Below are 25,307 nucleotides of genomic sequence, written 5' to 3' on the forward strand. Positions count from 1 at the left end.
ATATACTATATATATTTATATAATATATATACTTATATACTATATATACTTATATATGTGTATAACTTAATATATATAGTATATATACTATATATACTTACTTATTATATACTACATATACTTACTTATATACTATATATACTTACTTATATACTATATATAAGTAAGTATATATAGTAAGTATATATAGTATACTTACTTACTTATATATGTGTATAACTTAATATATATAGTATATATACTATATATACTTGTATATATGTACTATATACTATATATACTTACTTATATACTATATATACTATATATACTTACTTATATACTATATACTATATATACTTATTTATATACTATATATACTTACTTATATACTATATATACTATATATACTTATATACTATATGTATACTTATATACTATATATACTATTTTTTCTATATATACTATATATACTTATATATGTTTAAGTATACTATATAACTTAAGTATATTCTTAGTATATTTTAGGTATATTCCTAACTTAATAAAAGTAAAAATATAAACACAAGTAAATAGAAGAAAGCTCAATGAGCCATATATTTTATTCATTCTTGGATAACATTTATTTGCAAGTTGTATTTTTTTTTAACTTGCAAATAATACATGAGTTATACAAAAATAGTAGAATAATAAAATCACCAATTTTGAACCATTTCGTTAATTTCCCCCACATCATATTCGGTCATGGAAATATCTTCAAAGTCTTCCATTTGGTCCGGTCCACTAGCTATCAAATCTTCAATTTCTTCCTCTTCGCCTTGCTCCGCTTCTGAGTTTTGGTTGCGTCGCTCCGATCTAATCCAATCTCGAATGCACACTAGTACTTGCAAGCTAAAGCCGGATAATGAATGTCTATGGTCTCCAATTTGCTGTCTTCCTTGGCTAAATGCGCTCTCCGAAGCCACGGTTGATACTTGAACCGTAAGGATATCTCGAGCCATTCTTGAAAGTATCGGATAGCTTGCCTTGTACTTCTTCCACCATGCTAAGACGTCCACCTCATCCAGTTGGCTGATATCCACATTTGGCTGCATCAAATAAAAGTTAAATTCATCAAAGTTTGCAGTAGAAGAAGATGTAGGCTGTGAATGTAAAACTTTTAAACCCGACAAGCCCTTTTTGCTACTATGAGAAGTAGTAGGGCGTGGAGCAACTGGTGTAGCACGTTCTTCCAAACTAGAATAATGAGTAAAAACTCTTCTAAACTCATCATCAATAGCGAGATCGGCTTCAGCTAAAGATGGTTGAACTCCCTCTTCAATTTCTAAAAATGTATAAATTTGACTAACCAAATTTTTAGTATAAGACACTTTTAAACAAGGATTTAAAAGGGAACCCAATATAAATAAAGTTGGGATGGGAAAAAAATACTTCTTAAATTTGATTATCATTTCAAAAATAGCCACTTGATAATCGGGTTTATATTTATACTCTTGTAAAACTCTAGCTATTTCCGCTAAGTAGGCTAAAATTCCGGTTACCGTGGGATAGAATTGTCTAGAAAAAGCAAGAGTTGCATTATAAAAATTTTCTAAGAGTTCAATACATTCTTTAACATCTTCCCAATGCCTATAAGTTAACCAATCCTCACTATCAATATTATATTTGTTGTGAACTTGTTGTATGGGAATCCTATACTCATATGCTTGTTGTAGCATAATGTAAGTGTAGTTCCACCTAGTCTCAATTTCTACTTGAATTTTCCTAGGTCTAAGGTTATTTTCCACACAAGCATTCTTAAAATCTCTAATTCTTCCCCTATTAGCATTACAAAAAAGAAACGCAACAACATTTCTAACTTTTTGAACAGAATCATCAAAATGCATAAGACCATCTTTAACAATTAAATTTAAAATGTGACAACTACATCTTACATGAAAAATATTTCTTAGAGGAGGGTTTATTTCTCTTTTTAAAAGACCAATTGCCTTTGTATTATTAGAAGCATTATCTAAAGCAATACAAAGTGTTTTTCTATAAATGTTAAAAAATCTCATTATAGTAGACATTGAATCGGCTAAAAATTTTCCATCGTGACGACCTTTTCCTTCGTCGTATAAAAAAGCTATAATTCTTTTTTGCATAACCCAGTTGTCATCAACCCAATGACATGTAATAGCAAAGAAATCTAAATGGTTAATACTAAGACCCAAATCAGCGGTAAGACAAACATTACAATTTAAAGAATTAAATACATGGCGCAAATAAAATCTATATTTTTTAAACAAATCTATAACATCGGCTCTACAAGTACTTCTAGGAATACCCTCAAATAACGGGTTATAACAACGTTGAATGTAAGTAACAAACCCTAAACCCGAGGGAAAGGAAAATGGTAAACAATCATAAGCTACCATTTTAGCTACTTCTACGCGTTCTTTTTTCTTGTCATACTTAAAATTTCTACCGGTTCGTGGGTCTATCGTCATTTGAATCCCCCCCACATTTGAACCCGTTTGCTCTCCCCAAACATCCATATGTTTGGTTCTCATATGAGCATTTAGTGTACCCGTTCCACCATCCTTACCAGTTCCTTGCTTAAAACTAAATACTTGTCCACTTAGGGTACATGTAACTGATTGATTTTCCCTATCCTTAGTCATAAATTTCCAAACTTTAGCTGTTGGCCTACGAGTTCTAGGCGGTTTGTCTTGTGTATGTGATTGTGCAGGACCTGTATCTCCTATAGGATTTTCGGGGGGTTGTGTTTCATCATCATCATCATCATCTAAGTCTTCATTAAAAGTGTCGGTAAAATGTTGTTGCATTGCCTCATGACCTAAAAGTGGATTATTTCCACCAACATCAATACCTAAATTAGGTGTTTCTTCCACAAATGTTTCCTCATTAAGCGCACCCCTAACAGTACGACTACTACTACCGGCACCACGTCTTAATCTCTTTGACATTATTAAATAGAAATAATTTAAATCACAATCAAATAAATCACAAGAAAATAAATTACAACAAATTAAATTGCGTAAATTAAATTTCGAAAAATAAATTGCTAGAATTAAATTGCAAAAATTAAAGATAGAGTTGGAACGAAGGTACCAAATTGCCGGAATAATTTCCAACAAAGCGAAGGCGGCTAGAATTGCAAATCCACCAAAGCTACTTCGGATTGTTGCAAAATCACGAACTCCACCAACAATATTATAATTGCAAAATTAATAATTGAAAGTTCAAACTATAATAAGACTTTGTGGCTAATTATTGCAAAGTAACTATAATTGAGAGATTGAGATTTGAGAGAAAGATGAAGAAGAGTGAATTGAAATGAAAATGAAGAAGGGTTTATATAGGGGTGGGGGAGGGGTTAAAGTGTTAAAAAAAAAAAAAATTGGGGGCCAAAAATTAAGAAAATGACCGTTTGGCAACAGCCATTTTTGCAAATGGACCGTTGCCAACGGTCCATTACCGAGGCCCAAGTCCAACGGCTCTTTCCTTTTTTTTTTTTTTTTTTTAATTTTAACCGGTTTAACCGGTCCGGTTCCGGTTAAACCGGTTTAACCAGTTCCGGTTAAGAAAAATTTGGAACCGGACCGGTTAACTAATATCCGGTTAACCGGTTATACCGGTTCCGGTTTAACCGGTTATACCGGTTCCGGTTTAACCGGTCCGGTTACCGGTTAAAACCGGTTACACGGAACCGGTTGACACCTTTATTCCCCATGTAGGTACTTTACGAGTTTTTTTGTGTACACATCATACACCAATTTTTGATAAGAAAATGTACATTGAACGTAATTTAATCCTAAAAATTAGCTCATAAGGTTAGAATTAATGCCGGACATGACATTATAAGAAGACAAATTAAATAATCCACATCCCTATATATCCATGTGGGAACTCACCTGTAAACCACCTCCCCCCCCCCCCCCCCCTCCCCCCCAACCGGAGCTTGTGTCTTCCACCTTTCTACTTGAATGGAATCATCAACTTATTTTGTTAACTAGATTAAATCAATCAGGATGGAATTGTTGGTAGTCATCCTAATCTGTAAGAAATATTTTCCTTGAATCCTTTCATTACTTGAATTGGTTTATATACAAAATAGGAGAATAATATTCTAACCTAAAATAGGAGATTACACAATATACAAAATATGCTAACCTAAAATAGTAGACTACAAAATCTTCTAATTAATATTTACATATTCTATCACACCCCCGCAGTCGAAACGGGAGGTTTACGAATGCTAAGTCTGCCTCGAAAATCTTCAAATAAGACCTGTGGTAGTCTCTTGGTGAAAATATCGGCAATCTGATAGCGGGAAGGAACATGAAGGACACGAACCTGTCCGCGCGCAACCTTCTCACGAACAAAGTGAATGTCCATTTCAATGTGTTTGGTGCGCTGATGTTGCACCGGATTTCCCGAAAGATAAACGGCACTCACATTGTCACAATATACCATAGTGGCCTTATGAATAGGACAATGTAATTCCAACAGAAGATTGCGAAGCCAGCACGACTCAGAGACAACATTAGCAACCCCCCTATACTCTGCCTCAGCACTCGAGCGAGAGAGGGTAGGTTGGCGTTTCGAAGACCACGATATCAAGTTATCCCCAAGAAAAACACAGTACCTAGACGTTGACCGACGTGTGTCAGGGCAGCCCCCCCAATCAGCATCAGTGTAAGAAAGAAGATCCGTAACTGAAGACGGATAAAGATGCAAACCATAGTCAAGAGTACCCTGAATATAACAGATGATACGCTTAAGTGCATGCATATGAGCCTATCGCGGTGCATGCATATGTAAGCATACGTGTTGAACAGCATAAGAGATATCCGGCCTCGTGAAAGTAAGATACTGAAGGGCACCTGCGAGACTGCGATAGTGAGTCGGGTCATCATAAGGAGCACCCGATGTGCCGCTCACCTTCGGTTTAGTATCAACTGGAGTAGAAGTAGCTTTACACGAAGACATCCCGCTCTATCAATGATTTCCTCGGCATACTTGCGTTGCGAAAGAAACATCCCATCCTTATGTCGAGTGACATGAATGCCAAGGAAATAGTTCAAAAGACCCAGATCCTTCATAGCAAATTCCGAGGCAAGAAGAGCCATAATGGAGCAGCGGAGAAAATTTGAGGAAGCAGTAAGAATAATATCATCAACATAAAGTAGCATGTACGCCATCTCGGACCCCTTTTTGTAGATGAACAAAGAATTGTCCGATCTGCTGTTTGAAAAACCAAGAGAAGAGACATAATCTGCAAAATGCTTGTACCATGCTCTCGGGGCCTGCTTAAGCCCATATAAGGATTTACGGAGTAAACATACATAATCCGGATGAGTAGGATCTCTGAAACCCATAGGTTGATGCATATACACTGTTTCCTTGAGCTCACCGTGTAAGAAAGCGTTCTTGACATCTAGCTGATGAATAGGCCACTTCATTGATAGGGAAAGACTGTGAACTGTACGGATTGTAGCCGGCTTGACCACTGGACTGAAGGTCTCACCACAATCAATGCCAACTTGTTGAGTCTTACCATCACCTACAAGACGGGCTTTATGCCTCTCAAAGTCACCATTAGATTTTTCTTTATGAGTGAAAATCCACACAGAACGAATAACATTCACATTAGGTGGACGGGGCACCAACTCCCATGTCTTATTTTTAATAAGAGCATCAAATTCATCATCCATAGCCATTTTCCAATTCGGGTCGCGAAGGGCTGTCAGAGGGTTACGAGGAAGAGGGGATTTCGTAACCATGGTATTTAAGTTAAAGAGGCGTTTTGGCTTAAAAATACCATGCTGACTCCGGGTCACCATTCGGGAAGGATTGGGAGAAAGGGAGGGCTGGGGTGACGGTGGGAGGGGACTGCCAGCGGAGGGGATAGGGGCAATGGGCTGGGTGCCGGTGGGAGGGGACTGGGCAGCGGGCTGCTGGGTCACGGTGGGAGGGGACTGGGCAGCGGGCTGGGTCACGGTGGGGAGGGGGGTAGTAGAAGCCAAGTGATGCAACCACAATGGAGAAATGCCATCATCTAAAAACTCATAAGTAATAGAAGTGGGAGAATGTAACTTGGAAAAGGGGAAGACATTCTCATCAAAAATCACGTGACGATAAATAATGATTTTATGGGACGATAAATCATAACACTTATACCCTCTATGATTCGTAGGATACCCCAAAAAGACACACGGTGTAGACCGGGCTTGCAATTTGTGGATAGTTGGAGAAGGAAAGAGGGGATAGCATAAACACCCAAAAACCCGAAGATGGGAGTAAGATGGCTTTCGTTGGTATAACACTTGAAGAGGAGAAACGTGACCTAATAATTTACTTGGTAAAATATTAAGAAGATATGTTGCCATTTGTAAGGCGTGATGCCAGAACGAAGGAGGGAGAGAAGCATGTGCTAGAAGAGTCCGAGTGATATTATTGATAGAACAGATTTTTCTTTCCCATTTTGTGAAGACGTATGTGGACAAGAAAGACGAAATGACATCCCATTAGCCTCACACAATTTCCTGAATTGACCATTATCATATTCCCTCCCGTTATCACATTGGACATTTTTAATATGACGTTCAAATTGAGTGTGAATGTGGGTTTTCAAAGCTAAGAATTTCGAATAAACATCGGATTTCTTAGATAACAGAAAAGTCCATAAAATTTTTGAAAAATCATCCATAAACAGAACATAATATCGATGACCCAATGAACTTAACACGGGAGAGGTCCACAAATCACTTTGAATAATATCAAATGGCATCAAAGTTTCGGAAATAGAAGAATCAAACTGTAACTTAATGTGTTTACCAAGAACACAAGAACGACAAATACTAGAAAGACTAGATTTATTACATTCAATGTTTTTATGAACCCTAAGACAATCTAAGATAGAATTTCCCGGATGACCCAAGCGAGCATGCCAAAAAGGAGAAGACAACGCCGCAAAGTTTGATGGAGTGGTGGTTGGATATTTGATAGTGGTAACCGAATAAAGATCTCCCCGACTATCACACCGAATTAGTGGCATCCCCGTCTGAAAATCCTTCACAGAAAACCCATATGGATCAAAATCAACAGACACAGAATTATCAGTAGTAAACTTTCGGACTGAGATTAAATTTTTAATGAGTTTAGGAGCATGTAAGACATTTCGTAAGGATAAAGGGGGGTTTGGGGGAGGCAAACTAGGGTGACCACAACCACGAATTGGAATCGAATGACCATTTCCCACAACAATACTATTATTTTGACTGCTCAAATTAAAATAAGACGAGAGATTACCTTCCGAGGATGTCATATGAGAAGTAGCCCCGGTGTCTATGTACCAATTTTGATCGGGCGGGTTCAAGGTCATGGTGTGCATTGCGGACTCAATGTCAGTTGGAACATACGACCCGGGAGAAGCCACCGCCGCTGTGTAGAGCTACTGAGCTGAAGGAGGGCCCAAAATACCCTGCTGCCGTGGCGGGACTGGCGGCGGACGAGCCCAAGAGGCAGTCAGGTACGGGCAGGGAGGAGGGGCTGCCCAGCGGGGCTGGGGGACCCATTGCTAGTGGACGAACTGCTGCTGACCGCCACTGCCGGTAGTCCACTGCTGCTGACTGCCGCTGCTTTGGGCAGAATTACCGCGGCCACGGGTGATTTTGTCGCTGCCTGAGCCGCGGCCTGAGCTCCCCTTACGGCCGTGGAAATTTTTTGATTTTCCTCGGCGTGAGCTTGAGTTATCCGAGGGGAGTGGTGCGTCGTCGACTGAGGCCATCATAGCCGAACCAGACCCGTGAGACACCATAGCCGCAAGTTCACGTTCTTCCAAAACAAGAGAAGACCGAGCCTCAGTGAATGGTGGGAGCGGCTTTGCATGGCGAATTTGTGTCCCAACCCCTTTGTATGCGTCAGTGAGACCCGAGACCAGTTGAAGGACAAGGCGGCTATTCGTCACGGGAGCCCCAACGTTTTTCAGTTGATCGGCAAGGCTCTTGAGATGTTGACAATAGGCGGAGGCATTGGAAAAATCCTCCATACGAGTCGTCGTGAATTCTTGTTCAAGAGTCACCGCACGAGAAGTTTGATGATCTTGGAAGATATCACGTAAGCGGTCCCAAGCCTCCATGGCAGTAGCATCCGGTTTGATGATAGTGTTTAACAGATCATTCGAAATCGTCGAATAAATCCATTGAAGCACGGTGGCGTCAATGGTGGTCTATAATTCAATTTCCTCATCAGTTTTGGGAGCCGGCTTCTCCTTACCCTTAGGTGGAGGAATGATGTGATGAAGGACCTTGTGAGAACGAGCATGAATTTTGAAAAGCTTGCCCCATGTACCATATTGTGAGTTTTCCATCTCAAAAGTAACAGAGATGTGATTCTTGATATTGGAGATCGCGAGGGCCGGGTGGAACGTGGGCTTAGCCGGGGTGGTTGGTGCGTCGGCCATGGGAAAAGAAAATGAAGGGGGGCGACGGCTTAGGGAGGAAAACAAAAAATAGGGATTTAGGGCGTAGCGGAAGGAGGAAGAAGAAAGAAACCCTATTCTGATACCATGTAAGAAATATTTTCCTTGAATCATTTCATTACTTGAATTGGTTTATATACAAAATAGGAGAATAATATTCTAACCTAAAATAGGAGATTACACAATATACAAAATATGCTAACCTAAAATAGTAGACTACAAAATCTTCTAATTAATATTTACATATTCTATCATAATCAAATAAGAGGCTCTTTTACAACATAACAAAATCCTGAGAAAGGGTGCTAATAAGCTATCTAATAATGTTGTTTGAAACTCACAGGTAACCGGTGTGTTCGTTGATGGTCCAGGTGCTGGGAAGCACATCCAAGCTGGTGCCAAGAAAGTTATCATCACTGCTCCAGCAAAAGGTGTTGACACTCCTACCTACGTCGTTGGAGTGAATGAACAAGAGTACTCTCACGAGGTTGCCAATATTATAAGGTCAGTGCTTCAGTGAATGGTGCTTCCTCTGTCTCAATTTATGTGAAGGTGATTGACTGGGCACGGAGTTTAAGAAATAAAAAAATATTTCTATAATATTTGGTCTAAAAATAAGTCATAAATAATGTGTGGCTATAAATCATCTCACTAAGGGTAAAATGGGTATTTTAAAGTTATATTGTTTACTAAATATTGAAAGATATCATCCTTTTTGGGACTGACTAAAAAAAAAAGAATATCACATAAATTTGGATGAAAGAAGTAAAGAGTGTCACATAAATTTGGACGATGGGAGTATACTTATTGTTCAAGAAAATAGTCATCACATGTTCCAAATCTGAAAGTTTCATTACTTTATAAATGCAGCAATGCCTCTTGCACCACCAACTGCTTGGCTCCTTTCGCAAAAGTCTTGGATGACGAATTCGGTAAGCAGCAGATCCTTTGACACCACATTATCACAGCCACATTAATACTGTTGAAATAATTGTTCAAATTTCTATGGAAAATTTTATTCTGTGTCTCATATGCCACGTCATAGTTGCGTGAGGCATTTAGCATTTGACAAATGGACTTTTTGGGGCCAACCTGCCAAAGCAATCCAAAATTTGGCAGACTTTTTCCGTGCCTCTTATCTTTTTCTTGTTTTTCCCACTCTTCTTCTCCTCCCATGATTTCGTTCCTTCTTCTTCCTTCTATTTCTTTATAATTTATTTTTCGTCTTAACTATTTCTTTTTCTAACTCTTTAAAAATGTGTTTTTCCTGATCCACTCTTATGTTTGTAAGAAATGAGATATTGTGGAATAGAGAAATTTATTCAAATTTGGAAAAGGAATGTAAATTTTAGAGATAAGAGAAAAAAGATAAGAAAATGATGGTGCAAAATAAAAAATTGGGTTTTTCATAAAATTTGGGATTTTATCTCTTGATAAGAGAAAATTTAGGTTCAGCTATTTTAATTTAAGATATTTATTTTGTTTTTTTCTATTTGCCATTCAAATGAAGAATGACAAAAATAACAGTGAAAATTATAATTTACTGCTAAGTACTCCATCCAGGCCATAGTAGTCCCCTTTCGGCCTCTATCGCACTCTTTAAGAAAATAGTATAACTCCTAAAAAAAATTAGGCATTTTGACTATTTTATACTTAATTAAATGGTACTCCCTCTGGTTAAAAAAGAGTGTTCACTTAGTCATTTGCACATCCCTTAAGAAAATATTAATTCCTAGATAAAAATAGGCGATTTGAGTAAAATGCCCCTACTTAAATAGGTATTGAGATTTGATCACTTAACACTTAATAAGGACAAATCTGAAAAAGTAAGGTTAATTCTTTCTTGATTTGGTAAGTGCACACTCTTTTTGAACCAAAATATAAAGGCTAAGTGGACACTTGAAATACCTATTTGATATAATTTCTTGATTACATAAAATCACTTATCTAAATAGGGGAAATTTTGGAAGAAAATAATTAAGACCTTCTTAATTATGTAAAAGGACATTTATTTTGAATCAAAATAAAAGGGCCAAAAAGACACTTATTATAAGCCGGGTATATCTGAGCAAGAGTAAACATCAAAAGTATCCTTCGTGTCACTTCTCCAACTCAGTGCACCGATACCATTGTATCCCGAGACAGATGTAGCTTTTTGATATCTGGTTCGTCTAAATTCAGCATTTTTATATGATAAGTATAAATTTATGTGTAAAAATCAACTAAAAAGTTACAATAAATATTAGATATAAACTCATAACTTTAAATATATAATGAGTTTAATTCTAAGAATCTTAAAAAATGAACCCATATAATTTAAATTCTAAATACGCCTCCAAATATACCAAACATCAAATAGAGAAGATAAATATAAGCATGAATATTGTTGACACCCAATTTTGTCCCGCCTCTCTTCCAAAATACCTATTTACGCCTCTAATATTTTTAGAAAAAATAAAATATATATATAGTCATTTTTTACTAAATTATCAACTTCTCATCAATACCGGCACTTTATTATTCTGTTGCAGTTACTATTATTATTATTATTATTATTATTATTATTATTATTATTATTTATTACTATTATTATAATTCACAATTTTATCATTTTTTTTAGTATTTTTTTACCAGCTTACGCACACGCATCGCATTTATCTTTTTTGTGTAATTAAATAATAGTATTTATTTTACTGTGGATTTTCAAAATATTATTGCACGGCTATTACAACGCCATCTTTTTTTTATATCTGAGCATTAATGATTGCATATCTCATATTGAGCAATATTTTAACACAAGTTATTTAAACAGGTCTTTATTTAAATTTAGAAACCAAACTATTTTTTGTGCACGTAGTCCGTATTTTTTGACTTACCGGACCCCAAATCAAAGTCCGATTAACTCCTAATATTTTTTGGACTAGACCATGTTTTTTATCTCAATTTTTAGACCAGTACATGTTTTAATTCACTAGTCCATCCTTTTAAAACCCGGTCCACAAATGGACCGGGTCCGAGATATTTTCATCAAAATAAGGGAAACCTAAAAAGGGTTCCCCTCATTTTTTTTCCCTCCGCCGCTCCCTTCCTCTTTCTCTCTTCTCATTCATCATCTTCATCATCTTCATCATCTCCATCCCCCACCACGCCGTTCCCTTTATCCCACCACCGCCGCTCCTTTTCATCACCTCCCAACCCCACCATCGCCGCCTGCTCCCCGCTCCTCTCTCCTTTTTCTTCGACTCAAACGATCCAAAACCCTATAAATGGCGCGGCTTGAAATCGTTTAGGACAGGGCTTGGAATCGTAGAAACCCCCTGAGAATCACAGTTCCTGAACCCCAAAAACCCCCTATTTTGTAGTTTTTTTTGTTGTTGTTGTTTGGAGCGGCAAAAATCCCTCGAAATTAGACAGGTTTTAGAACCCCCAAAAGTGCCTTGCAAAAACAAATTTTGGAATTCAGGAAATCCCCCTAAAAATTAAGCTCTCAGCCGCACAATAACCCTTTTGAAAATTTAAGTCCTTTAGCTTAAAATTCCATAGAAAACGGAAGGTGTTCGTTTTGTTGCTAAACATACTCTAAGCCAAAATTTCGATTTTTATCCATCTCTTTTATTTCTGGGAACTAAGTTTTGAAGTGTTCGAGGGATATCGAGACCTTCGCCTCACTTCGCTGCACCCGAAGAAGGTAAAACCTCCTCCTTATTGTTTAGTTTTCAGTAGTTTTAAGGGTGTTTGTGGATTTATATGTATATGTGTGAAATTAGTTTGTAAATTAATTATTGGTTCAGCCTGTTATTAGTTTTCACAATAGAAATCTGCTTTGGTTTAATCTGATATGGTGTCATTTTTTTATTTTTTATGTGTTGGCTAATGGCTGTGTCACATGATTAGTTTGATTTAGTTCGATTAGTGTAATGTCAGTTCACGTATATGCTGTTTAATTAGTCTTTGCGTATGTCGAATCTAAAATTCATATATGTTTGAGTGTCAGCCAACATTAATCTAGTTCCTTGTTACATGAACATGCCATTCCCATATCACAAAAAATGTATTGTATTAAAATGATTGGCAATGTTGAGATTAGTTTACAAGCTGCATGTTTATTTAACTCATTACCTAGGCTCTCCATTTTGTAGGAATTCACTTAAATGGCATGAAAACTGTCTAGTATAGTTTTGGCCATGTTTTCATTTATATTTGACAAAAGAAACTGCCAAATAACATTGTATTGAGTTAGTATGCCTCTATCGTGGTCTGTTAATACACCTCCCATTAGTTTTCTTTTTTTTGGTAAATGTTTGAGCGCTTGAACTGCTTAGGTGATTCGTTTGCTCAGTTATGATTTAGTTCCTGTTTGTGTTTGTTTTTGGTTGTATTACGCGTGTTTGAGCTTAGTTTAATTCTGTGTCTAGTTCTGTAGTTATTCAGTTCTATGTTAGATATCGATTTGGATTAATCATGTGTTTTGTTAGGCTACATATGCTTACTTGTTAAAATAGAATTTGGAAAATCTAAATGCCAGGCTAGTAAATTAAGTTAGCCTTCATATATAACTGGTATGTATGACTGATAATGAAACAATAACAAAATTGGCTTTAAGATTTCTTGTCCTGTTGGTCACTTAGTGTTGGTCATTGGCCCACCATTATAATATCTAGAACTGAGTGTAGCATCATGATGTCTGATTTAGTTCTCTTTAAGAAATGCCTTAAACTAGTTATATCACTGATGAACCATGTCAAAATGAGGCTAATATCTTTACATTAAAACATAAAAAATGTGATACATTATATTTCTTTTGGTATAATATGGTTATCAGTTCCTCTTTTAAGTCTAAGTCCCTTTGTTGTTATTTGAAATATCAAACTGTCATGGTGAAAGTAAAATTGGTTTTGCTATACTTACTCCATACTATCAGGTGTTATAAATTGTTGAGATTAAAGAAAAGAATAAGAAATGTACTTGCTGGCTTCTGGTAAAAGACTACAAGATAATTCAAACTTGAAAGTCAATTTATGTCCTTATTTTGTCTAAATTAAGTTTAGTTTCTGAACTGGTTTACCTCAACTGCCATCCCAGATGTCTTTCACCAATTGGTTCGATTGTCTAAATGGTAAAATAGTTAGCTGCTCGAACAGTCTAACTACCCATTTTTTTAGTTTTATCTCTGAAGATTAAACCCTTTTCCTCTTTCATATAAGTTACATTCAAGAGTAAATAATCCTTTTCTACAGATATATTAGGCGAATCAACTGCTTGTTATGTTAGTTTTACCAGTTGAGTAGACTGTTGCTGCCAGTCTTGAAATTAGAACTAAGTGTATTTTGGTTGAAGTACAATTTTTCTTTGAAATCTGTGTTTGTAACCTCTGGGGCTGTCACATTTTGGGATAAACTTGTTGCTTCCTTGTCACCTTTAATTTTGGCCTGAAAAGTTTAGATTGAACAAGACTTTTAGATGAATTTCGAAGTGTTTGGATAGGGTCTAAGCATGCTGAACTTGGCGTTAGAAGCAACTGTGTACTAGTTTGGGTTTAAATACTTAAGTTGGTGATGGAATAGTTTGATTGCATTGTGCTGGCTTTGTAGGCTTTGTTTAGTCAAATTGCTAAGGATGTTTGTGTAGTATGTTTGATGATTGCCTGATCCATCTGGAACCTGTGAGTGTTTGTTTGATATTTGGGTAGTTTGAAGTAACGTCGGACCGCTTAGATATCGAATAAATAGCTGGTCTTAATCAGTACCCAGTGACCCCATTATACAGTTTATAGCTGTTCCTAAAATGCCATACTCTGTGTCCTGTCATCTTCAGTGAAGGTTCTAATAAACTAGAAATTGATTTAAATCGAAATTTGCCTCAGTGATATTGGTGTCCTCTTAAGTGTATGAGTTGCTGAAATAAAAGGGGTCATTATCTTGTTGATTGGTTTGTTGATTTATTGTTGGTGCATTTGTTAGCTGCTGTTACACTTGAATAAGATGAATTGCTGATGCATCCTTAGTTAAACTTGCTGAAATTGTGGTCCTTTAACTTGATGTACTTGGGTGAATAGCAACCCACTGCACATCTGGGCAAATTGCGTGCATTATTACGATATGAATGCTATAATGTTGTCGAAGCAGTGAAGTCATATATACCTATGTATACCTGAAGTATGCTTAAAATATACATATCATATATCATCTACTGATCCATTTTGAGTTTATATTTTACATGTTTTACCTTATTCGCTGAGTGTATACTAATCCTTTTCCTTTCATTTTATGCATGAACATCGCATACGAGTCCCTTGGGCTCGTCTCCTTCCGCATTCGATGTTGGGCTAAAGCCCAACGAAATCCTCTCGAGTCATTCCCCATCAGTTCATCAGCAACAGCATATAAAAAATTATTATTGGGCCAAAGCCCATACAGTAGCAGCCAATCCGCAGCAGCTACATATAAAATTTATTGGGCCAAAGCCTAATAGCAGGAATAGTTCGCAGCAGTTGGGCCTGGAAAATGGGCCAGATCCATTCAATTTTCTTCCCCTCTACCTTATCTTATTGTTGTGTATGCTTTATTTGCTTTGTATGACTAACCTTATCTTATTTATTTTCTTAATTTAGATGAATCTTAATGAATTAGCAGGTTTAGTTTTTTTTTTATAATGGGTAGTTGGTTTTAGGAAGACTAAAATTAATTCCATAAGTTTTATTCTCTTCTTTTCATGTTTAAACTATTTATAATGTCTAATATTTATCTTTATTCTGGATAATTAATTTGCAAAAGTGGCATGAATATATTTAAAATAAAGGGAATCACATTTTGCTATCATAGACATTTCAAAACATTGTTAATACTCAAATATAAACTCTAGTATATTCATAAATAAATATTCAAGTTTGAATCAATCACGCCTTAAGCATAGTCAATGAAAGATAATTAAAAGAGAAAGAAAACTCACTTCCTTTGCTTCCCATTTATAAAAAATAGTCTAGATTTCTCTACACCGTCATATTCATGTCACACTATTTTATTCAAAGTTCAAATTTGCTAAGTCTTCTATTAAAAAACTATTACTCATATGCAAACTATCTTTTGCAAGTTTTATTTAAAAATAGTATTAGTATTTAAAATCATATCAACATATCTTTAAGTGTTATTTAGCATTTCAAATCTTCTTTTGTTAAACGGCCTTTGAAATCTCCTTTCTATGTAAATTATCATATATTCCATCAGTCTTATTCTAGCTAATATTTCTCATTTAAAGCCCCCCTAGCAATATCCATAAGTATCATTTTAAATAGCATTATTACATTTTTTTTTTCTCTTCTTTTAAAAACCTTAGCAATAATTTACAAATTATTTTCTTAATATTATATTTACGTTTAGTCTATATTAATTAACCTAAGTTTGGTCGGATAACCGTAAGTTAACGGATTCTAAAGGATGCCTAACCCCTTCCCTTTAGGATAATATAGAGCCCTTACCTAGAACATACTGGTTAAGCAGACTATTAACGAAGGTTTAGTTTCAACTTTACCTTAGTTAGTATTTAGGTGTCCTAATTCACCGTTAAATTAATTAGGTGGCGACTCCTTAACATAAACAAAAAACAGGAATCTCCAATACGTCATACTTCTACTTTGATCCCGGTTAAAACGGGGTATGACAAATATAAAAAAAAATTTTTGGATGAAATAAAAAAATCCATGACCAGAAATCTGATTAGAAAACTGCCACGGTTTAGTGCTTCCATTACGTTTGAAGAATAAACCGCCATGAAATTAAATAGACGAGGAGGGACGATGAGTGAAGAGAGGCTAAGGAGAAACAATAGCACTAATAATCTTTCATGAAAAAAAAACATACTTGTGCCAAGGAGTAAGGATGAAAAGGGTAATAGAAATGGGGTCCACACACTACTTTTTCAAAAAAATAATCCCCTCACATGCCAAGTCATATTTGTGCCTCACCCACCATAAAACTTTTCAATTTCTATCAGTTATATTTGATTATTTCCATTCACTTTGAAGGTATTGTGAAGGGCACAATGACAACAACTCACTCTTACACCGGAGATCAGGTAATCATATACAGTCAAATCTCTCTATAAGACGTCATTTGTCCAAATACTTTTTAGTTGTTACAGTGAAATGCTGTTATATAGAACATATAATATAACATAAGATGAAAATTGGTTCCAAAGAAAACTTGACACTAAGCATTTTGTTGTATGCAGAGGCTTCTGGACATTTCACACCGTGACTTGAGGAGAGTGAGAGTTGCAGCATTGAACATAGTCCCGACCAGCACTGGTGCAGCAAAGGCTGTGTCTCTAGTGCTACCCCAACTTAAGGGAAAGCTCAATGCAATTGCTCTCCGAGTGCCAACACCTAATGTTTCGGTTGTTGACCTCATTATCAATGTTGAGAAGAAAGGGATTTCAGCTGAAGATGTCAATGCAGCTTTCATAAAGGCAGCTGACGGTCCATCGAATGTCATATTGGCTATTTGTGATGCCCCGCTTGTGTCAGTTGGCTTCCAATGCAGCGATGTGTCACACCCCTACCAGGAGTATAACGGGCTCTGACCCATAGGTCGGGAACCACCTGACTTATCCGTTACTTTGAACATTATAAACCACAACTCAAAGAACACCTGCACGTAAAAAAGCCCAACATAGGAATATCCGGTCATTCAGCACATATGTTCATATGCGGATCGACAAGGTCGCCATAACATAACGTACATCATAAAGCCGACAAAGCTAACAGTGAAGTATCAAGAGCTCAAAATAAGGCCGACAAGACCACCAATATATTATACAACAATATGAACCGGCGGAGCTATAAAACATTTAACTGTACACACACGTCTACGAGCCTCTACATAGAATACAAATTATCATAAGGACAATACCAAATAGATTGCAGCTCCGAAGTAAGTGGAGTGCTCCTGAGAATTCGCTGATAAAACACCTACGAGTCTGATTCGTCTCCTTGCCTACTTGCGGGCATGAGCGCAGTGTCCACAAGAAGGGACGTTAGTACGAATAATGTACTGAGTATGTAAGACATGAATAACAACATAATATAGATATGAAAGGTAACGTGGAATATGAGAGATAACCTGTACATCTGGATGTCTCATAAGGCGGTATCATGCATGCTTAGCCTTTTTTAAAAAAAATATTTTTTTACATATATAGTACCATGCCCGACCATTAAGGCTCGGTGTCATATATATATAGTATCATTCTCGGCCATTAAGCCTCGGTGTTATCATCATTAGCCCGCGCCGGGACAATATCATAACATGCCCACTGCAGTGATGTGCACATCTACGTGCCATGCCCGGCCGACTATAGTGCGGCGCGGTGTGAGAAAATACATACAAATATATAAAGCATGCGTGAGAGCCCAATTAAAAGTCATAACTATATCGGAGTGACGTAAGGTTGGTAGCCTCCGATTATATTATGGATCAATGATCATCGTTTATCCCACCTTGAAGGAACAAGGGTCATAAGGTGAGATTACCAACAATGAAGGAAATTAATAAATTTCAAAGTAAGCTCAATCACCTCACAATAATATAAAGCTCATGTACTTGGAAACCTCTATGAATAAAATTATCTCATAATATCATGAAATGCGTATGCCTTGGAGATTTGATAAATAAATCCCTCATAATCATCGTCATGGTTATCATAAAAAAAAATTATTCATCTTTAGCACCATAAAAACTTTAAGAGTCATGAATCTCTAACATTCTTGGAAATGAGAATTTTTATGGAATGCATGCATAGGTTGGTAGGAAAAGAATCATGCCTTCAAAAGAAAGAGGAATAGCCTTAACATACCTTTTTGGTTGCCTTAACTTTAACTACTCAATGCTTGTCTTTTCAGGTTCGTTAATGTAACACCCCGCATCTTGGAACTGAGTTTAAGCTCATATCATTAGAGTTCTAGTGGAAACACTGAAGGTTTGAACGTTTTGCGATGATAGGCCTACTTCGGGCAGCGATAACTCCTTGATCGGTTTGGAAATTGGGAGAGTACCCTCAATGAAAGTTGTAGTATGTATAAATACCTTTCTAACGATATAAGGACCAAGCCAATCAAATATCGGAGCAAGGAGATATGATCGTCTCAATATGGCTAATAGTAAGGCACTTGAAATCCTATAGAATCGGCTAAGTTTTCGATACGTCTGCCTTCCGGTCAAATTTCGATACGTCTGCCTTCCGGTCAAATTTCGTGAACATATGTTGGGAATTTGAGAAAACTTTCATGATGAAAGTTGTAGACCTTTGAAATAGATTTCCAACGGCATATTATGGGTCTTGAACAGAGCTCTGTACAAAATGTTATGGCCATTATACAACAGACTGTCTGAGCAGAAAATTTCTATGGACCATTTGACGGTCTGTAGGAAAATTTGACGGTCGTAAAAAAATTTGACGGTCTGTACTTTTGGGACCTAGGTCACAGTTATGCATACGTATTGCTTGGGTCAGAGGCCACAATTTTTGTGCACATTATTTGAGCCCCAGGCCACAGTTATATTTACAGTTTTACAGGTGATTCTTCATCCAAAACAGGGAGTACTTCAGCTTCTTGCTTTCCTATTTAGTTCAGTTCCAGTTCCAGTTTCAGTTTCAGTTTCAGTTCCAGTATTTTATTGCTGCAGTTGCTTTACATACCAGTACAATTCAAATGTACTGATGTCCCCTTTTTAATTGCTTGGGGGCCTGCATCTCGTGATGCAGGTAACGATACACAGGTTGACGACTTAGTTAATTAGGAGTGCACGTATCAGCTACTGGTGAGCCTCCACATTCCTTCGGGGCGTTGTCAGCTATCCAGTTATTTCAGTTTATAGACAGCTCTATCATTCAGTACTCTTAGAGGCTTCATAGACACAGTTCAGACAGTCAGATATTTATTATGTTAGCCTTGTTGGCAGTTGTTAAATCGTTTTGGTTTAGCCATGTTGGCTACTGTCAGATATATTTCAGATTGTCTAAGTATTTCTACATTATGATATTTCAGTCGGACGTTTAGTTAATCAACATGTGTTAGTTTTATTTTATACATTAGTTATGTTTTGGTAGCACATGTTGATTCAACCAGCCAGTTGGTTTGCTCGGTCATATGCAGTCAGGAGCTGGGTGCCGTGTTACGTCCAGGCCCAGGTTCGGGGCGTGACAAAACTTGGTATCAGAGCCCTAGGTTCAAGTGTCTTAGGGAGTCTATGAAGTCGTGTCCAGTGGGGTCTCTTTTATATATGTGAGGGCCCCATACATATAAACAGTTGACCACCAAGACATTCAGGATTTGTCTCATTTCTTACTACTCTAGATCGTTCCATAAAGCTTAGAGCAATAAGTCACTTCTCTTCCTCTCGAATTACGTACGTTTCGAATGCGCAGGAGATGAACAGGTAATTCAAGGTCCAATTAAGGATGTTTACCCGCATGGGGTACAATTGTGCAGTACTTACTGGTAACGAATGAGACTTCAAGTTCTATTGAAAGTGGAATACAACAAGGAGAGGATATCAGAGAAATTAGAAAAGGAGCTAAGTCAACAGGAAAAAGGTAAATCATGGAGGATCTCAAGGAAGTGGTAGACAGTTTTCTATCAGAGGTCATCAGGACCCACTCCATCTGCAGTTAAAGATTTAAAGGGGAAAATAAACAGGAAAGTGTAACAGGTACAGTTTGATTTGGACATTTGAGGTAAGTTCATCATTTTTATACTGTTGTTGAAACTGGGAGCCCTGTATGGCTATGATGTGATATGATATATATGTATATATGCTGGCCTTGTGAGGCATTGTTGGTATTTCCTGCTTGCAGGTTTTGGGATAGTAAGAAATACAGATGAAACTCTGCCAAAATATTTCTAGAAATACAAGGAGAAGAAGATATAAGTTCGTAATATGTTGGGAAAATCCATGTCAACAGTAATGATAAGATTTGACTAAGTTACGAGTACGGCTGACTTTGAAAAATATGATTTGATTTCCTATTCAGATGAACACCTTGAGTGGGTGACAGTTCGGATACATCCGATGTGTTAGAAACCATGGGCTTAAGTTAAGTTCATAGTAGAGTGATTAGTGGAAGAAGAAATCAGCTAAGTCGTAAGAGAGCAAACTGCAGAAGAATAGCCTTTAAGAGTTGTCAAAAGGGGTTGACCTAAGATTTACAATGTGAGCAGAGTAAAGTCATTAAGATGGAGTATGCCAGTTATGAATACAGTAGCAACCGTTCATGTAGGTAAATTTAGTTTTTCCCCATGAGAAATTGCTCAGATGAGAGTCGAAAGATTCATCAATGTTGTAGAATACAAAAGAATTACAAAAGATAAGGAATGTTAATTGGATCCCATCAAAAAAGAAGAATTTGTAAGTATAAGATGTTAGCCTTGGTCTAAGGGGGAGATGCAAAAATCGCCAGTAAGCCTAGTGAGATAATTGAAGACCCGAAGGGTTAGTATGAGATATGAAGAACCTCAGTTCAGTTAGGTTGGCATAATATGATAGTCTCCATAAGGGAATATGCCTCATCTTAGAGAAAACTAGAAGTGAGTAAAATTATCATCGAACGGATCGTGTCAAGTTCAATTACTATCGATTAGGCGATCACAGAAAAGCTATAAGATCATGTCCAGTTATGTGTCAAAAGGGTAGTGCCATTGCACAAGACTCTAATTTTTAAGGTGCTAGTGAAAGACTTAGCACACAACAGTACTATGAGTATTTTAGGAAGTATCTCAAAAAAAAAAATCAAGTATGGGAAATATGGCTCATGATTTAGACAGACAAGAGAACTTTGGTGAAAGAATTTCACTGCTTATCCAAGCTAGGAATTCGACTTTCATGCTTCGAAGTAGGTGGAGTTGTTGCCCAGAACATGGCTTATTCCTCCTTAATCATCAAAGTTAGAGAGAAACAGTTGGTGATTCCTACTTGCTGCAGATGAAAGATGGGATTCACGAACAGAAAGCCTTAGCTTTTGAACAAGGGGGAGATAATGGTACCTTGAGATATTGAGGCAGATTATGTGTTCCAGGTGTTGATGGACTCAGAGAGCGAATCATGATGGAAGCTCACAACTCTAGGAATTCCATTCACCCAGGTTACACTAAGATGTATCATGATCTCAAGGAGATTTACTGGTGGAACGATATGAAGAAGAATGTGGCAGATTTTGTAGCTAAGTGCGCGAATTGTCAGCAGGCGAAAGCCGAACACCAGAGGCCTAGTGGCTTGGCTCAGAATGTTGATATTCCTGTCTGGAAATGGGAAATGATCAATATGGGCTTTGTATCAGGTCTACCTCATTTAGCTGGGAGGCATGATTTAATTTGGGTGATTGTGGATAGACTTACGAAGTCAACACACCTCTTTCCAGTTAAGACCACAGATTGAACAAGATGATTATGCCAAGTCATATGTTAATGAAATTGCCATATTGTATGGGACCCTAGTGTCCATTCTTTCAGATTATGGTGCTCAGTTCACAGCGAACTTCTGAAAATCCTTTCAGAAAGGATTGGGTACCAAGGTGAACCTTAGCATAACTTTTCATCCTCAGACAAATGGTCAGACAGATACGCTATTCAGATCTCATGTTATAATATTCATGTTAGTTCAATACTCAGATATTTATGTCAGCTTATACTCAGATATCAGTCCAGTACTCGCGTATTCATGCCAGTTCAGTATTCAGTCAGCTCAGAATTCAGTTAATCCAGTATTCAGTCAGCTCAGTATACAGTTAATCCACTATTCAGCTAATCCAGTATTCAGTTAACTCAGTATTCAGTCAGCCCAGTCTTCAGTCAGTTTAATAGACATTCAGTTTAGTATCTCAGCAATTTAGTAGTCATGTATTCATTCAGTTCAGTAACCATGTGTCCTTGATTTCAATGGTAATTGGGATGACCACCTGCCTCTTATAGAGTTTACTTACAAAAATAATTACCATGCTAGTATTGGGATGACACTGTTTGAAACCCTTTTGAGAAAAGGTGTAGATTACCAATTGGTTGGTTCGAAGTTGGTGAAGCAGAGTTGTTAAGATTAGATTTGGTTTACCAGGATATGGAGAAAGTTAAGCTAATACAGGAGCGTTTGAAAACGGCTCAGAGTTACCTGAAGTCTTACATAGATGTGAGGCGAAGGGACTTAAAATTTTCAGTAGATGATTGGGTGTTCTTTAAAGTCTCACCCATGAAGGGTGTCGTGAGATTTGACAAAAAAAGGCAAACTCAGCGCCAGATATATTGGACCTTACAAAATTCTACGAAATGTCCGACTAGTAGCTTATGAACTTGAGTTGCCACAAGATTTAGCTACTGTACATCCCGTGTTTCATGTGTCCATGTTGAGGAAGTGTGTAGGAGACCCGTCGTTGGTTGTTCTTGCTGATACTATAAGATTTAAGGATGGTTTGACGTATGAGGAGATCCCCGTAGCCATTCTTGACCGTCAAGTTCGCAAGTTGAGAACTAAGGAAGTAGCCAGTGAAAGTCCTGTGGAGGAGTCAGAAAGTGGAGGAAGCTATATGGGAAGCCGAGGAGGATATGAAATCCATGTACCCGCACTTGTTTCATCCCGCATAGGAGATTATGATGAAACACCAAGATTTTGAGGTATGTAAGCTTTCTTTTCATGATTTTAGTCGTGTGTGGCCAATTTATAGTGCTATTTTGATGTAGCCCTGTGCGGCGATGATATTATGGGTTGTCATGACAGGTTGGTAGTGCCATATTACAGGGGAAACTCTGGCGAAATTTTTGTAGAATCCCGAATGTTAACATTCGAGGACGAATGTCCTAAAAGAGGGGGGAGAATGTTACACCTTGGAAATTTTCCCGTTAGCGTACCGCGAATTTACCCACAAAGGGTATGACGTATACGACATGCTGATGAGTAAGAAGTAATATTTAATGATTCTAAATGAGATTTCAAAGACATTTGAGGTAGGAGACGAAAGTTGTTAAGGAAAGCAAGGTATATGTTGTGTGTCGGGCAAGAATTACGAGTATCGAATTAATGATGGCTTAATGACATTTTGGAGAAGAGTTATAATGTCCTTTATGTATTCATGCCTCACGTTTCACGTTCAAGATCATGTATTTGCTATTCATGTCTCATGTTTGGGCACTGATGTTTTCATGAAACTATGTCATGTCAGTTTCCATGCCCCATGTCATGTTATGTCTCATGTTCCACGCTCATGTCAACTATCCAGTGCCCATGTTCATGCCTCAGTATTCACGCTTTCATGTAACCATGTCATGTTAGTTCAGTCTCCATGTTTCATGTCATGTTTCCTTCACGTTCATGTAGTCAAGCCATATCCAGCCATATTCTTAACCATGACCTATCATTCGAGGATGAATGATCCCAAGGGGGAGATATTGTAACACCCCGCATCTTAGAACTGAGTTTAAGCTCATGTCATTAGAGTTCTAGTGAAAACACTGAAGGTTTGAACGTTTTGCAAAAATGGTTGATAGGCCTACTTCGGGCAGCGATAACTCCTTGATCGGTTTGGAAATTGGGAAATTACCCTCAATGAAAGTTGTAGTATATAGAAATACCTTTCTAACGATATAATGACCAAGCCAATAAGAGATCGGACCAAGGAGATATGATCGTCTCAATATGGCTAATAGTAAGGCACTTGAAATCCTATAGAATCAGCTAAGTTTTCGATACGTCTGCCTTCCAATCAAATTTCGTGAAAATCCGTTGGGAATTTGAGAAAACTTCCTCGATGAAAGTTGTATCCCTTTGAAATAGATTTCCAACGGAATATTATGGGTCTTGAACAGAGCTCTGTACAAAACGTTATGGCCATTATACGATAGACTGTCTGAGCAGAAAATTTCTACGGACCATTTGACGATCCGTAGGAAAATTTGACAGTCGTAACACAATTTGACGGTCTGTCAAATTGACTCAGGCCAGCGTAAAATTGTCACAGAAACCCATATTTTGCTGGGTAGTTTTACGGACCATTTTGACGGTCCGTCAAACAGTTTGACGGTCCGTCCGTAAAAACTGGCGTAGAACTGCCCGACGAGTCAGATTTTAAGATGTTAATAAGAGGCCCAAACTCATTTTTTGTCATTCCCATTTCTCCTCCACGACTAAAGAGTTCTCTAGAGCATTCCAAACACTTCATATGCAAGAATCCAAGTGAAACTAAATATCCACTTCATCAATCAACAAAACTAAGTGTGAGAAACACATCAAAGTCCATTCAAGTCAAGAAATTCCATGGAAGGTGGAACTAGGATTTTGTTCAAGTGAAACATTTCAACTCAAGGCTTATTCCTACAACAACTAAGGTAAGTTTTATGATGTTTTTATGATGATTGAAGTATTGATAAGTTAAAAACACTTGGATTGAGGAAGCATATAGAAAATGGGTTTGATAAAGAGAATTATATGAACTATGCTAGGGTTTTTTGGATTTTTGACTTGGGATTGTTGTATTCATATGGGTGATGAAGAATGATGTTAATTACATCTGATTAAGATTGTAGAATCACCTAGAAGTAATAGAATGGGAATTGGGGTGAAGAAATCACCATTAATGGAGACTGTGGAGCTTCATGCCCACTATGTGTTTGATAAAATACTTAGATGATCAAAGCATGAATATTATTGCTAATATAGAATCCCTTTGAATTGTATTGATATAGATCAAAGTTGAAAGGTTTGACGAACATTGTATTACGCTCAAAGGATAGAATTAAGGTATGTGAGGCTAACTATCTACGTTAGGGAATATTCATGATTCTCCCTACGCCTCATTCTTCATGCTT

At 37.2% G+C, this 25,307-nt stretch overlaps 1 pseudogene; it reads left to right on the forward strand.

The window, feature by feature from the left end:
- Nucleotides 1-8,207: 8,207 nt before the first annotated feature.
- The window catches only part of LOC132601897 (glyceraldehyde-3-phosphate dehydrogenase GAPB, chloroplastic-like), a 31,303-nt pseudogene continuing 14,203 nt past the window's right edge, over nt 8,208-25,307 (forward strand).

Source organism: Lycium barbarum, chromosome 7, assembly GCF_019175385.1.
Source record: "Lycium barbarum isolate Lr01 chromosome 7, ASM1917538v2, whole genome shotgun sequence".
Lineage (NCBI taxonomy): Eukaryota > Viridiplantae > Streptophyta > Magnoliopsida > Solanales > Solanaceae > Lycium > Lycium barbarum.